A 14,638-nucleotide genomic window follows, 5' to 3' on the forward strand; every position below is an offset into this window, starting at 1 on the left:
ATCTGCAGGTGACTACTAAGGCTGTGTGATTTATTGATTTATTTTATTGACTTAGGAAGCAGCAGAGCAGACATGATACTTGTGACCTGATGAGAAGAAACCGAGTCTGCACAAGTGGGTCCGAGGTACCTCGCACCTCCGTCTTGCAAAAGGGGAGGGGAACAACCTGTTCCAGCTATTTACTGGGGGAAGATTTTCAGACCTGCGATTCTGTGTAAATCACTGAGGTGGTAAATGACGCCACGCACCTAAATTCACGCGCTTTCAGGGGGGACGATGGAGACCAGTCCAGGCAGCCGGGCAGCCCCGCCGCAGTCCGGGGCCAGCCCGGGCTCCCAGCCGGCGCAGCGGCGCTTCCCGGCAGCGCGCCTGGATGCCGAGTGTCCGTGCCGTTCACGTCCCCTGCCCGGGACAGCCCACGGGACAGCGGAGGGGAGTGAGGGTCAGGGGATGCCGGGGACAGGTGGAAGCGCAGCCGGAGGCGGGCGGGGAAGGGACTTTACCAGCCGACATCGAGGACGGGAAAGTTGGGCGAAGAGACGGAGGGCGGTCAGAGCACCCCGCTGTCTTCCCCCCCGTTCCCGGCCGCTCCGCCCGGGGTTGCCGGCGTTGCTCCCCTCCCCGAGGCGGCGAGGGGCAATGTCCTCCCACCCGCCACCGCCCCCGCTCCGGCCCTACCCCTCCTCCGCCCCCCTCGCACCGCCTCCCCCCCCCCCCCGCCGGCGGAGGTGAGGCGAGGCGCAGCGCCGACTGCGGCGGCCGTACGGGAGCAGTGGGGTGGCGGGCACCGTGCGCGGCGGCCGGCTGCATCCACCGCCCAGCCCGGCGCTGGGCACAGCCATGGGGAGCAGCCGCCGCTCCAGCTACCGCGGAGAAACTCCCCTCCGGATGTCGGCTGCGGGTGGCCTGGTCTGAGCAGGAGGGGGAGGAGGGAGAGGAGGAAGGGCCGTAGCAGCGGACTGTGCAAGTTGCGCTCTGCCCTTCTTCTCCCCGGCCCGTCTCCCACCCGCGGAGCAGCATGCGGACTGGCCTCCGCGCTCTCTCAGATGTGCTCTGGCTGCCGCCGCCTTCAGTGCATCCTGCTGCTGGCAGCGCTCACCCGGGCGCTGGATGAGACGGGAGCAGGGAGATCGCTGCTGCGGTTCCGCCCGCTCCTTCATGCGGGCTTCTGCTCCGGCGGAGGTCGCACCGCCGCCGCGGAGGAGCCGGGCTGCCCTCCCACCCCGCGCCCGCCCGCCCGGGGGGCCCGCATGGCGTGCTACCTGGTCATCAGCTCCCGGCACCTCAGCAACGGGCACTACCGCGGCATCAAAGGCGTCTTCAGGGGACCGCTCTGCAAGAAGGGCGCTCGCTCGCCGGTAACTGCCACCTCCTCGCTCCCTCCCTCACTTGCCCCCCGCACGGTAGGAGCGGTGCGGACGGATGCCCACGCTGGGGGCGGCCGGCGCGGCGCGGCTGCGGGGGGCGTGGGCCGTGGGCCGTGGGCGCCGGCTCGGTCCCGGTCTGCGGGGCCCCGGTGTGGGCGCTGCCTCGCCGGGCGGCTCGGAAAAGTTTCTCCGTCGGCGGCTGCCTGCGAGTGGCCGCGGGGACGGGACTGGGGGCGGTGCTGGCGTTCGGCAGTGGGGCGGAGGGGGGGCTACGGCTTCGCTGGGATTAGCCGTGGACCGCGTCTCGGGCTCGTGCCTCGGGAGAGGTTAATTTCTGCCGCTTTGGTGAGAAGTTGGAGGCTGGTAGAGGGGAAGGCGCCTTGTGGGCTCCAGGTGTCGCGGTTTAGTACCTTGTCCAAGGTTTTGAGGCGGCGGAGGAGGGAAGCGATCGTTCTTGTGGATTCGTGTGCCAAAAAATGCACTCTCGAGTTTGTCTGAGGCGCGTTGTGAACTACCTGTCTAGACCGACGTCTAGGTAGAACACGCTTGAAGTTTGGGGCGGTCCTGCGGAGACTGCAGACCCGTCGAGCTACCCTAGACGGTGTCCGTGAGTCGCTAAAGGCGTGTCGTAGGCGCGAAGGGGGGTCCTGTGCTGCCGGGGCCTGAGGGTGCCGGGGGGGCACGGCGCAGGTGACGATGTCCCGCTGCCTCTCCTGTGCCTCTCAACGTGGTTGTGGCATCGTAATCGCCACCGAACTTTCCCTGTCACCGTGCTGGGTGTCGGTGTGTGACACACGGAGGGGTACGGACCTGCCATCCACCGAGTCTGCCTTGCACGAGTACCAGGGACGCCGTGAGCACACTGGTGGGATTCCCTGAGCTTCCACAATGCCAGGTTGTGCCCCGCAACACACCTGGACCCTAAATACCTTATGGGAACTAAAGTCTGCTTTCTCTTTCTTGACTTCCAGTGAACAAAAATGACACATATTTCACTATGCTTCCAAAATCCTTGCTGTGTTGTGCCCTAGCATTCTGATAGAGCACCTGCAAGTTCTTCCCTTGTACTGCTGTGTCTGTCGTGTGCAGTGAAACACAACTGCCCCGCAGGTATCATCGATCAGTCATTGGCTGAGCTGCGTTTGTGTTCTTTGGCCCATGGAGCTGATCCACTTCCCACTTTTGTGTGTGGAACCCCCTGAAATGCAGGCAGCACTTACTGAGATCTCCGTTCGAAATTAGGTCAAAAGGGAAAAAGATCTCAAAGATCTCAAAGTTCTAAAATGGGAACAAGCTTGATTGTAAATACTTCTGATTTAGTAGAATTTAAACAACTGATATTCGAGTCGAGTAGTATCTGAAGCCTGGGAAGATACTAGCCTCTGAATATTATGTTCCAAATCCTTCACTTTCCAATTTCTTTCTCTTTCTAACTTCCTCCCCCACTGCATTGCACACCACTCATCTCCAACTAAATACCCATTACATAAATTTGTCTGACTCCAGTAACAAATCATCATTTTAAACACAGGTCCACTAACAAATAGCCATAGTCCTGCTACTGGATGGGAGCAATTTTTATTAATATATAAGTAACAGACAAGAAGACCAATGAAAATTCATGTTTCTTATTCTTTAAAGGTGTATTTTTTAAAGGATTTTGTTTTAAATTGAACCATCTTAGTCTTAAGCCAACCATCTAGGGTTTAGTGGAAAAGGGAAAAAGCTATGACATTGAAAATTATTCTCAAGTCTCTTTCACTGTATAGAAATGCTCTTTCATGTGAGCTTTCCAGAGTTTGAAAAAAGTAGCAAGGGCACTTTGCATTACTTTTCACTAAGACAGAATGTCTTGTTTCCTAAATTTGTATTACCAGGAGTTGCTGTTTTATATGTTTTGGGGCCATTTCTACAGAAAGGACTGAATTTTAGCAATCATTGGCTTTCATTTTGAATTCTTGAGGGAAAAAATTTATTTCTCTACATATATTTATTTTTTTAAAGTTTTTTCTTTGGTTTTTTGCCTTTTTGATTGGCAACTCTTTGAAGCTAGTCAGGCTTTTGAGGTCATAGGCTAAGCCCTTTGGAGAGGGAGTGTTGGACAGCTCATGGGAATAAAGGTGCATGATAAAGTTTTATTAATTCTGGGTAATTAGAGCTCTGCAACTTTTTCATTTATTTGATATTTTGAATTTACTATTAGTTTATATAGGCTATTTTCATATTTTGGTATGGAAGTTCAGATTTTAGGAGATAAATAAAGGATGCTCAGTTGGCACTGAGGGTAATAGTTTTCTATTGAATACTAAAGTGAGTAATTTGCATGTGCCTAAAAATGTATAACTTTCCAGACCATATCCTTCTCCCTCATCAGTGTGCATAAAGTTGGTAACAGTGAACAGCAAAAAACACCACCTGGATACATTTTGCATTATGGATGTGGGAGTCATTCATGTTGAGATTTAGTATTGACTGAGGTATTAAAATTGTTTTAAACATGCAAAAAGGCCTCACACAATGCAAACAAACTCTCCAACTATTGAGTTAAACTTGGGACCTCTTCTTATACTTAAGAAGGAAGTCTCAGGCTAGTGGCATTTATTTGTATTCTCTGTGCTGTGCTTTTATTTAATCCCTCCTGATTATAACATTGAAAGATACAAGTTATGTCTTGCAGTTGTTTTTAAAATGTTGAATTGGAAGCAGCCTTGAAGATTTGATTTTATCATTTGTACCATTAAACAATCTTCTGTTTGTACACTATAAGTGATCTTATGCATGAATCTATGTAGCCTTTAATGGATAATATGTACCTTTCTAAATTTAAAGTGTTCTGTATTAACAGACCATGAAATGTCAGTAGACTTAAGGCTATGCTTTAAGAAATGAGAACAGTGGTGAATATTTTAAATACCTTTATCAAATTTCATGGTTTTATGAACAAGGATTTTTTCAGTCTGGGTGTTTATGTAGCATTTATTTAGCATACTTTGCTATTATTGTACCAGAAACAATTCTGGTCCTTCTTCCTGGTATGCAGAGAGACCTTTAGCTGTAGCAGTTTGAATGAGAACAAGATATGTAGAATACAAGGATAACACACTTTGGGTGTGCAATGAATTTGTCATGATGTTGTCATAAAATCCTTAAAAAATTTTAGCTTGCCTTTGCCCACTTTTACATATTGGAGTAGGGACTAGCTGTGAGTATCGTGAAGTTAGTAGTGATGAATTCAGAAAGAGTGGAATTAGAAGCAGTCACCAGTGAATCCTTTCTCAGTGGAGTCTGATGGATTTACATGGATTTACATGGGGAAGGAAATGCTGAGTTTGAACATGAGGCCAACATTACTAAGGATAATGGACAGTAAGCCAGTGAAGGAAGCTGCTCATTTTAAAACACAGCTGATTCTGTGCTTTACGCTTTTATATTTTATGTGAAAAGTTATATTCAGGAGCATATTATGAGCAAATTTTCTGTCTCTGAAAATTGCTGTTTAAGGAAATTCATTAGGATGTAGAGATATTACTTACACTTCAGAGTGATGATAGGATTTTTGAGTCCTGAATAGATTACACTGATCGGTGTAATAGTTTTACTTTTTGAAGTCATGATAGATAATGCTGTCAGACTCACCTGCAGCCCAACCTGCTCAGAGATTTACTGCCATGCTTCACAAGCGTGGCAAAGCTGGCACTGAAAAGGACTTGCCTGCAAAAGTTTTAAAGAAACTTCCAGGATGCAGCAGAAAATGGTACTGGGAATTCAGCAGATGGCCCCCTTGCTTCTGATTCATTTCTAAGCCAAGGATGTTATTAGGGTACACTGTTCTTCCTGTGGCTTTTTAAGATAAGATATAAACAAAGTCTCGTTTACTACTCAGTATTTAAAGATCCCTTTGTATTTTGAAGGAAATAGAAGGCTCAGAAGACGCAGTGCATTAGCCAATTTCTGACTTGGCTAATTATTTTTCTTCCGTTGTTCCCTGCAGCTTCAGCTGAATACAGTATTTTTCATGTACTTCTCTAAGCTGTTTTCAAATAAAACTGTCAAGCAGCTGCTCCGTTGCACTCGGTGCTTGCCTGAGTTCTTTGGGTTGTTGGGGGCAGGAGAGGCTTTTCTGTTACACAGAGTTACCTTTAAGAAAACGCAGCTCTCACCCCATGTCCAGAGGCTGCTCCAGCAGTTCTAATTAAGTACATTGCAGGTACCTGAAAATAATGATGGTTTAGTTGATACTGAGCCATAAGCAAGCTGTTTTAGCACTAAAGCAAACATAACCAGGACTGAGTAGCACCTTAGCACTCTCTGAAGCAGACAACAACACAAAGCACTTGGAAACTTTAAAAACCTCAATGAGCCTGAGGACTGAGTGACTGTAAATAGAGAACAGGAGGGACACGGCGTGGGCAGCTGTCTCTGTCTGCCTGAGATCAATGCTAGAAACACAGGCATAACCAAGTCTGCCACAAAGTGACAGTATTGTGTTTGCCACCAGCCAGTGGCAAACACATGCCAAGCACAGTTGTCAGAAAGCAATTTAAAGGCTAGACATGGTGCGTGTGTACCATATGAAATATGGTTTAGGTGACAGCAGGTTAAAGGAGGAGCCACCATATACCTGGGTGATTACTGGAAGACCAAATAACTTGTGCATTTCTGACTGCATCCTTTAGCACTCTGACTGCACTCCCAACAGCACTGAAAGCAGAGAGGAAGGGTATGCTGGAGCATTACAAGGAAAATGCATGAAGAGTAAAATTTAAGTTAGGAAATAGAGTCTTAAGGGACTGATAATAAACCAGCAACTCTAATAAATAGTCTTACAAAAGGAAAGGGGGGAAAAAACCCCAATTGCACTAACAGAATTTTGTGGAGAGAAAACAAGGGAGAAATGGTAAAGAAGATGGAAAACTGTACTTTCGCTTTTCTGTGCCAAAAGTCTCTGGCAGCTGCCTCCAGCAAAAGTGGCTGCCTGCCAGGGGGGATTCTGTCCACTCTTCTGAAGGCTTGGAGCTGGCTTACAGAGGTATCTGCCTTACACAAACCAAGGGCAGGCACTCCTGCTAACTGTTTCTGATCTCATTGATTCCTGGCACTTTGTGTCTCGGAGTGGGCTGAGTGTGTTTCCTACCAACCCTCCTGCCTCCACTGTGCTGGAGAATATGAGCATTCCTGCAGCCCACACTCCACCTTACAGTGACCTTATTTCCTGATTTCACAGTTCCTATTATGGTGCTTTTTGTGCAATTCTGCAGCATGTGAGAAGCAGAAAGAACTTTCAGAAAATGGGAATGTGCTTTTTGCCACATGTAGCCTTGCTGCTCATGCCTTGTATTAAACCTGGTTTTTGTGGAATCTATCACTTCTGAGCAATTTTGATTCTAATTCAGTGAGTGGGTAGCACTTTGTATATAGCATTGCAATTAAATTTAATCATCTTCAACCAATTTCTGCTGGGCCCATTTCCTTCACCCACAATTAGCAATAATGTCAAACAGGTGCTTTATGTCTGACAGCACCTTTCCAGCAGTCTAATATTTTTATTGGTCCCTCAATTGAGTTCGTAAACCCAGATCAATTTCTCTGTTATTTTGCATTTGGCAATGCTTGTTTGTCCATTAGTTCCAGAATTATTGCCATAACATCCATTTACATTCTCACTTTCAGTTCATATGCATTTTACTCACCCAGAGCAGTTTAGTGCGTTTTCTTATTTTATTTTATTTTTTTAAATTCTGAACTGCATACAAATTTGAAAATGAATGTAGAGACCTAGTGACTGTGAAATAGGTGCTCCCTTGGTTGGTGGTTTGAGCTCCCCAGGCTCTAAGCATTAAAGGCTGTTCCTCTGCCTGTTCAGCCCTGTTTTCTGGACTCTTGCCCATGTGTGCTGTCCATGGTATGCACTTGCCTGGCTTTGCTGGGGAGGATTCTCCAGTTCCTTCCTCTGTCTAAATGAATGCTTTGTTTTGACCAGTTTAAACTAAATAAACTGAGTAACCTCAGTTATGCAAATTCTTGCATGTGAGATTAGATTCCTTGAAAAGAAAACTGTGGTTAAAAGAAAATCTCATCATCTGAATCTACTCATTTGCTACCAAAGTTTGGAAAAGTCCCCTGTAAAAAGCACCTAAATGGAGAAGAAAAAGCTTTTAAAGGCTGACCAGAATGTAGGCATTTTCCCCTACTTGAGTTTTTCTGGTGGACTGTATAGCCTTGGGCTGCAAGGCTTGGGGCTTTTTAATTTGGGCAATTTTTTTGTGGGTTTTTTTTTTGTGTTGGGTTTTTTGTTTGTTTTTATGGGTTCTTTTGGGGTTTTTTTTGTTTTGGTTTTGGTTTTTGGAGGTTTTTTGTTTGTTTGGTTTGGGTTTTTTCGTTGTTTGTTTTGTTCTCTTTTGGTTTTTTTTTTATTGCATTTAACATGAAGAAACTTTGATAAGTCTTTCTATTATGTCACAACTGATCACTTTAGAAGACTCAATCATTACCTGCAAATTTAATTTTACTCACTTGTCCTAGGGAATATGTTGACTTTTCTGTGGAAAAAAAACAAACATTCAAAATGTTTTTTATCTGCCTACTGAAGTGCTTTTATTTTAAAATGCCAGTGTGCTACACAGTGAGAGGTTTAGTTTTACCTCTTTATCTGTCTATCCATGAAAAACAGTATATCACACTTGTTACAAGACAGAGCAGAAGCTGTAGATCCTCTTTTAGAATTCAAGAGTTAGGATCTCACTATCTAAGTTTTGTACACCTACCATGGTAAAAAAAATGGATTAAGAATAACTTACATAAAATATGTAATTACATTTATTACAACATCAAGTTAATGTTAAAGAGAAGAGTAGATGCATGCATGCACTTGCAGGAACCAGAATTCCCAGCATAACATTCAGTAAGTACCATTAAAATCCAGTTTGACCCTCCCAAGAATTAAGCAGTGCTCACTGGAGAATTAGCTGTTTTGTAAACATGAGTGCATGCAGCAGTCTATGCAAATAAACATATCTGAATAGCAATAAGAAGACCTTTTAAAAGAACTGTTTAGAATCCACACTGACAGTTTTAAGCACTGTTTTTTGAAGATTCAACCTGCCCTGCTCTTAGCCTTTGAACCTCCCAAACTCTGAATGAAGAGTATTAAAATGATTTATGTTGATAATCTGCATAGGTGATATGGCTACTGCAATATTAGAGCCAGATACCTAAATTTCAGTCCTGGGTTTCTGTATTTTGTGTGGGCACACATCACTGCTTGTCTTGTACAATCAACTGCAGGGCTCAAGTATCAAGATTAGTCATGGGGTAGGTACACATACCTGAAGATGCTCTTCACTGTGCAGAATGTATTGTTCTGTGCCCAGTCATAAGGCACTTTAATGACAGGTTTTTCTTTTTTCTTTTTTAAATACTAGACTAAATTTATGTGCATACTAGATAAGATGTAAACATCATCAAAATTTTGTCCCAGTTTCATAGTTATGCATAATGATAATTGGCAAGCTGGTTCAAGTAAAGAAATAGAACTATAGCTGGGGGATTGCATGCAGCTCTGAAACAATTCATACATTAATCAACTCTAGTTGATATCAATTTTTCAATTGATGTTTTCCCTGGAACACATTCTCAAACAGATTTAGTGCTTTTGTGTCAACAGAAATATTCTATCAATATTCTGCTCAGACTGAACTGGAGAGCTGTGTATGGTGTCTTTGAGAAGATTCTCAGTTGTAATCAGCTCTAAATCTGCAGCCCTCATTTCCAACTTAGACTGCAACATGTGAGGAAGGCTTGGGAAACTAGATTGGAAAGTGTAAGAAGAGAGTTCCCTAAAATACACCCTTTGATAGCCAAATATTTTCTAGATTATATTTTGGGGTTAAAATTATAAATAAAATCTGTATGAATACTATGATCAGAGGGTTTGTTAGAAATGCAAGTTATTATAGTTATTAAGGTGTTCTGAGTATTTTTTCAAAGAAAAGTTTCCATATTTAGATGTTTGTAGCTCTAATTTTATTAGCTTTATGGTTTCCAGAAGTAACCACTACAAATTGTTCATCTACACCAATCTTCATTTTTCTGTGCTAATCATTACATTTTCAGTTTAAGTATGACTTCCGTGAGGTGTGTAAACTCATGACCATGGATTTTATAGGGAGGTCTAAGAAGAAGGAGCATGTGTATATTTATGCCACCCTTTGTTCAACACTGAAAAACCCAGTTATGATCTTGATGTAATGAGCCTGTCCTCGAGCAGTCTTTGATTGCACGAAGCTTCAGGTGATGCATTGCAGGTTGGCAGAGAATGACTGCAGGATCCTTGCATCAGTTCCTTGGTGAATGTTGTGGTCCAAATGCTGGCTGAGGCAAGTGGTCAGTGGACTGGACAATAACAAGGATTCCTCAGCCTGGGAAAGGCTCTGCTGACTTCCACATGCTGCACTGGTGGCTCCTCTGTGCCAGGAGGAATTATTGTGTAGGAACACAATATCCAGGATTCTCACAACCCACGTGGCCAAAGGTCTGTGCCAAACAGCAGCTGAGGCAGGGAGGTGTCTCGACATGGGGAGTGGCTGCCTGCTCTGATGGACACAGATCAGAATCTGTCACACAGCTATTGAGGACTAGCCCAGGAAAAGAAACTAAAAACATCGTCATGTAGGTCCCCTAGGGAGCAAACTCACAAGGTGATGTGCATGCAAGTAGTTTGTGTGTACCAAATCATAAATAAACATCCCATAAATGCCAGTGTGTACATATGCAGCTTCTCCAAGCTGTCTGAATGCTTAACTGCTGTCCTTACAAAGCTGTACTGCTGCTCTTCCTGTATAGAAGTCCAAGGCTGCTTTGTTGTATACATCTACAGGATGGACACTGGCATTTTTCTCTTCTGTAATGTTTCAATATACACTTACTTCATTTTAAAGAGAAGATAGAAAAACCCATATGAAAAAAACAGTTTAGTCAGACAAATGAAGAAAAATCAGGTTGGTACTACATACAAAATTTCAATTTTCATTTGAATGATAAATGCATCCTTGGCTATTAAATAAGGAAGAGAGACAATATAAGGAGCAGTGTTGGAGACACTACTTACTCACAAATAAGCATCACTTTTTCTGGGAGTGAGTGATAAATTTTTGTAATGACTAATAACAGAAAAATCACAGATTTCTGTTCTTTCATGCAGATGTATTCATATCCTATAACCCAAAAATTACATTGAAATAAGTATTGAATATGCAAACTTGCTGATTTTATACTTTGTTCATCTTCTTCTGAAGACCTATTTATAACCAGTGTATTCTATGTCATGTGCAACAGGAGATTCTTATTGTGTATGTGTACTGCAGAATAGATGTGTTTTCTTGCTTAGCATTATAATAAGCATCTTTTAGAAGTTAAATACAGATCCAATATTGTGGTTATTTATCTCAAAAGTAAACCCATCCCAAAACATAAGCAAAAAATGGCCTTCAAATTTATTCCCTAGAGAACGTGTCTTATTTGAAAATGATAACACTTGGTGGATAAAGGTATGCCTTTCATTTTGGCTACATTAATAAATCTGTGCACTGGGCTTTTTATTATATAAAGAAGATATGATGACTTGAAATAGGGGGTTGTATCCATATGCCATGTTATTGCTTTTAATGGGGAAAGGATAGTAGAGAAAATAAATTCATTGTGGTTTTTTTTTCTCTTGACAGCTATCTGCTGTTTATATTGTTATTTCTTCACCTTACAGAATCACTGAGGTTGCAGGTGATTGAATTTGATTTCTGTGGGTTGTGGAATCAGCCTTTAAATATTTATGTTGATTTGCATATATGACAGCTTTCATCAGTAAAGACCATTATCAACAGCAAATTGGAAGAAGTTAGAAAATTCCTTTCCTTGAAAGGGATTTAAACAAATTTACAGAATGACTTAACAGAGCTTACATAATCTTCACAGTAAATAAAAACCAAAGGCAGAAAAATGTGCTTAAAAATGTTTTGTTTCCACTATGTGTTCTCAAAGACTTGCTCTTTAAGCTATAGCAGATGAGGATTACTGATTATGTACACTTTAAAATATTCCAGTAGATAAACAAGTTTTCAAGGCCTTTCTTTTTAAATCTGAAGTTAATCTGTAACTTCAATAAAAAGGACATTGAACACCTTTTCCCTCTACCAAAATACAGTTCCTCATCCCAAATATTTCCCAAGATGTGTCTTGTAGTAATATTTTTTCCTGATGTTCTGACTAGAACTGTTTGAAGAACAAAATTATGATTTAAAAAGTGCTTGAAATATATATTTTAAAAAACTATTTTAACTGCTGTGATTTATGATACCAGGCAGTACAACACCTTTCAATTAAAATAAAAAAAAGAAAAAAAAACAAACTCAGCAAACCCAAGCTACCCCAAACCATGCAAAATAATCAGCATGTGAGATCACCATGAACTGATGAATCACTGACAGCCTTTCTTCCCATGTCTGCTCAGGTAAAGTTCCGATCTTGACCTTCTGCTTGCCTGGGAGCCATTATAGCAATCCTAACGAGCTTCCTGATGGCCTTTTAAGAGTAATAACTGATTAAGTAATTGTAGCACCTTATGCTCAAGTGTTTTAAATACTCAGAGACTTCTCAGCCTCTTCCTGCAGAAAAAGGCATGTCTGCTCAAGTTGTATGATTTGAAAGAAAACGTTCCTTTTTATCATTGTAAGAGTACTTCTCTATGTTTATTCTTCTAACCTCTGGCTAATAAGGATGGTGACTGCAGGCATTAGACATTAGCCTTAAAAAGATTGATGCTTCTGATTACAGCATACTATAGGATAAATTGTAGGGTTCAAGTCTCTCACAGAGTTAAAAAGGATATGTGGTATCTGAAGAAATATAAAGGTGTCAATTTTCTACTTGATGGTACTAATATATTTTGATAAGATCTGCATATTAAGAATGAGCCCTTAAATACAGTGATTTAGTACTGCAATTGTACACTGCTTCACAGTGAGGAAAACAAACAACAGAAATGTGAATCCTTGCCTCTGCTCTGAAGGACAGTGAACAAAGACTTGTGGCCATTACAGCTGGCAGGTGTGGAGAGGACTGTTTCCAGGAGTGACTGAGAGAGGAACGGAAGGGGGATAGAAAATGTGAACAGGGAGGTTAATTGCAAACTAAATGAGTTTGTACAGACAGCACTGAGGCTCAGATCCTCAAAGGCAGGGTGTGTGCATTGGTAAACAACACCAGGGACTGTGCCAGGCATGGGGGCTTAATCAGCTAAATGAAATTGTGAGTATTGTTTCCAGTATGTTTGTGCTGTTCAACAAGTAGCACTGCCCCAAACATTTCTTGGAGAGAGTTTGGGAACTAGGGCAGGGCAGAAACATTAACATTGCTGCAGTTTTCAATTCCCAAGAGAGTTTAACAGCTCTGATGAGATGCTCAGTGACAGATAAAAGCCTCCTTTTTTTAACTGGCTTTGAAATCCTACCTGTGCATGGAACTGCTAGCCACCTGCAGGGCAAACCCCTCAGACATTGTTATTCCCAAAACTGTAACTGTGCATTGAGAGAATGGTGGGTGTCATAAGTGAAAATTGTGTCAGGAAGCATTGTGAGAAAGTCAGAACTGATGGCACCACTAGTGCTTGAGCCTGTGCAGTTCCCAGAACAAGGGCAGCCTGGGCTCCAGCTCCATCAAGCTCTGCAGGAAATAGAACAGTGTCTTGGGGTGTTGAGACTTCTGAAGATTGAAGGGTAATGGCTGGATCTCCTGACAGCAGTCTGGGGGTTGGATCAGATGAAGTGGGTGGATTTCCTCACAAATCCCATTACAAATCTGTGTTGTGCTCCTGACAGGAGGATTCCCAGTAAATGTGATATGTTTATGCTGACTAGAGGAGAGAAAGTTCAGCTTCACCATTCACGCAGCCAACTTCAAAGACAAAGAGCAGATGAGAGAGTATTGGTGAATCATAATGAGCTTCTTGGAATATTTTTTGTAGTTTCTTCAAGACTTCTTAAAACTCACAGGAAGCAGACATGCATAGCGACTGTTCAGGGTAGAATTTTAGCTTGTGTAAATCAACCTGTTAAACTGATTACATTTTCTAAGGCTGTTTTATGCCAGAAGGATTTGGTCATGAGATTTTATTTAGATTTTGTTTAGTAAGTAATGTGGCTAAAGTTAGTGAATAGTAGTTGCTAGGACCTCCAGGCTGGAAGCATCTCTGTAATTCAGTCACAGAATTTCAATTAGAAGGAAAATGCAACTGTGCTCCAAACATAAAAAATATTTTTGATGGACTCTATAAAGTGACTGTCTTTTCTGTATTACTGAAACACAAACAATTCTGATTAAATACAAACCATACTGCTTAGCAAAGGTATTCAAGCAGTTAATATAACACCTTTCTCTTTATGGAGCACATCTTTGATTTGCACACTTCCCTGAGATAACACAGGTTGGCTCACAACTTGCTGCCACATTCCTTATCCTCATAGCAGGTAGGTGTTCATTCAGAAGGACAATTATGGGTTATTCACTGTGGGATGATGGTGTTACACTAGATATTTTAGAGGCTCATCATAGTAACATTGGGGTCACTTAATTTTAGGATCCAGATTTCTGGTTGAAATAAACCAGATTTTAGTAAAACACACATAAAAATCACTTTTTATCTTTCCAGAAGAAAAAAAAGTTCCTCCGAAATCATTTGCCACTTTTGCTGGATTACAAATGCAGAGTAGTGCATTCTTGAAATGTGATATAGTGATCACACTTTAGATCTCAATATTAGCTAATATTAATCCTAATCTAGTATTATCTTAATACCTTAATATTAGACTAATATCCAGTTCTCTGCTCTTACAATTTTTGTCCCTGAGTGGCTAGGCTAGTTAAGCAGTTAACCTCAGCTGTTGGCTTAGTGATTAGCTTCTTATGAAGGACAAGTGTCATTTTCAGGTTCCATTTGAAATCTAATGCATTATCCTTTATTAATATAAAATGGATTTTCTGGATTTGTATGTTTAGCTGCCCTATTAGGGATTGCTGTTTATTTTCCTTTAATTACAGTGTTGCAATACTGTTAATTTCCTCTAATATAATATATACCAGAAACCTGCCAACAGTCATTATCTGTAAGGCTGCTTGAGGAAGAATCCTGCTCTTTAATGGCTTCAGTGGGATCCTGTCCTCTGATAAAACAGGAGGGCTAGCATTTATTTCCACATAAGATGTGTTTCTTCACCAGACTAGAG

Source organism: Serinus canaria, chromosome 2 (genome assembly GCF_022539315.1).
Source record: "Serinus canaria isolate serCan28SL12 chromosome 2, serCan2020, whole genome shotgun sequence".
Taxonomy (NCBI): Eukaryota; Metazoa; Chordata; class Aves; order Passeriformes; family Fringillidae; genus Serinus; species Serinus canaria.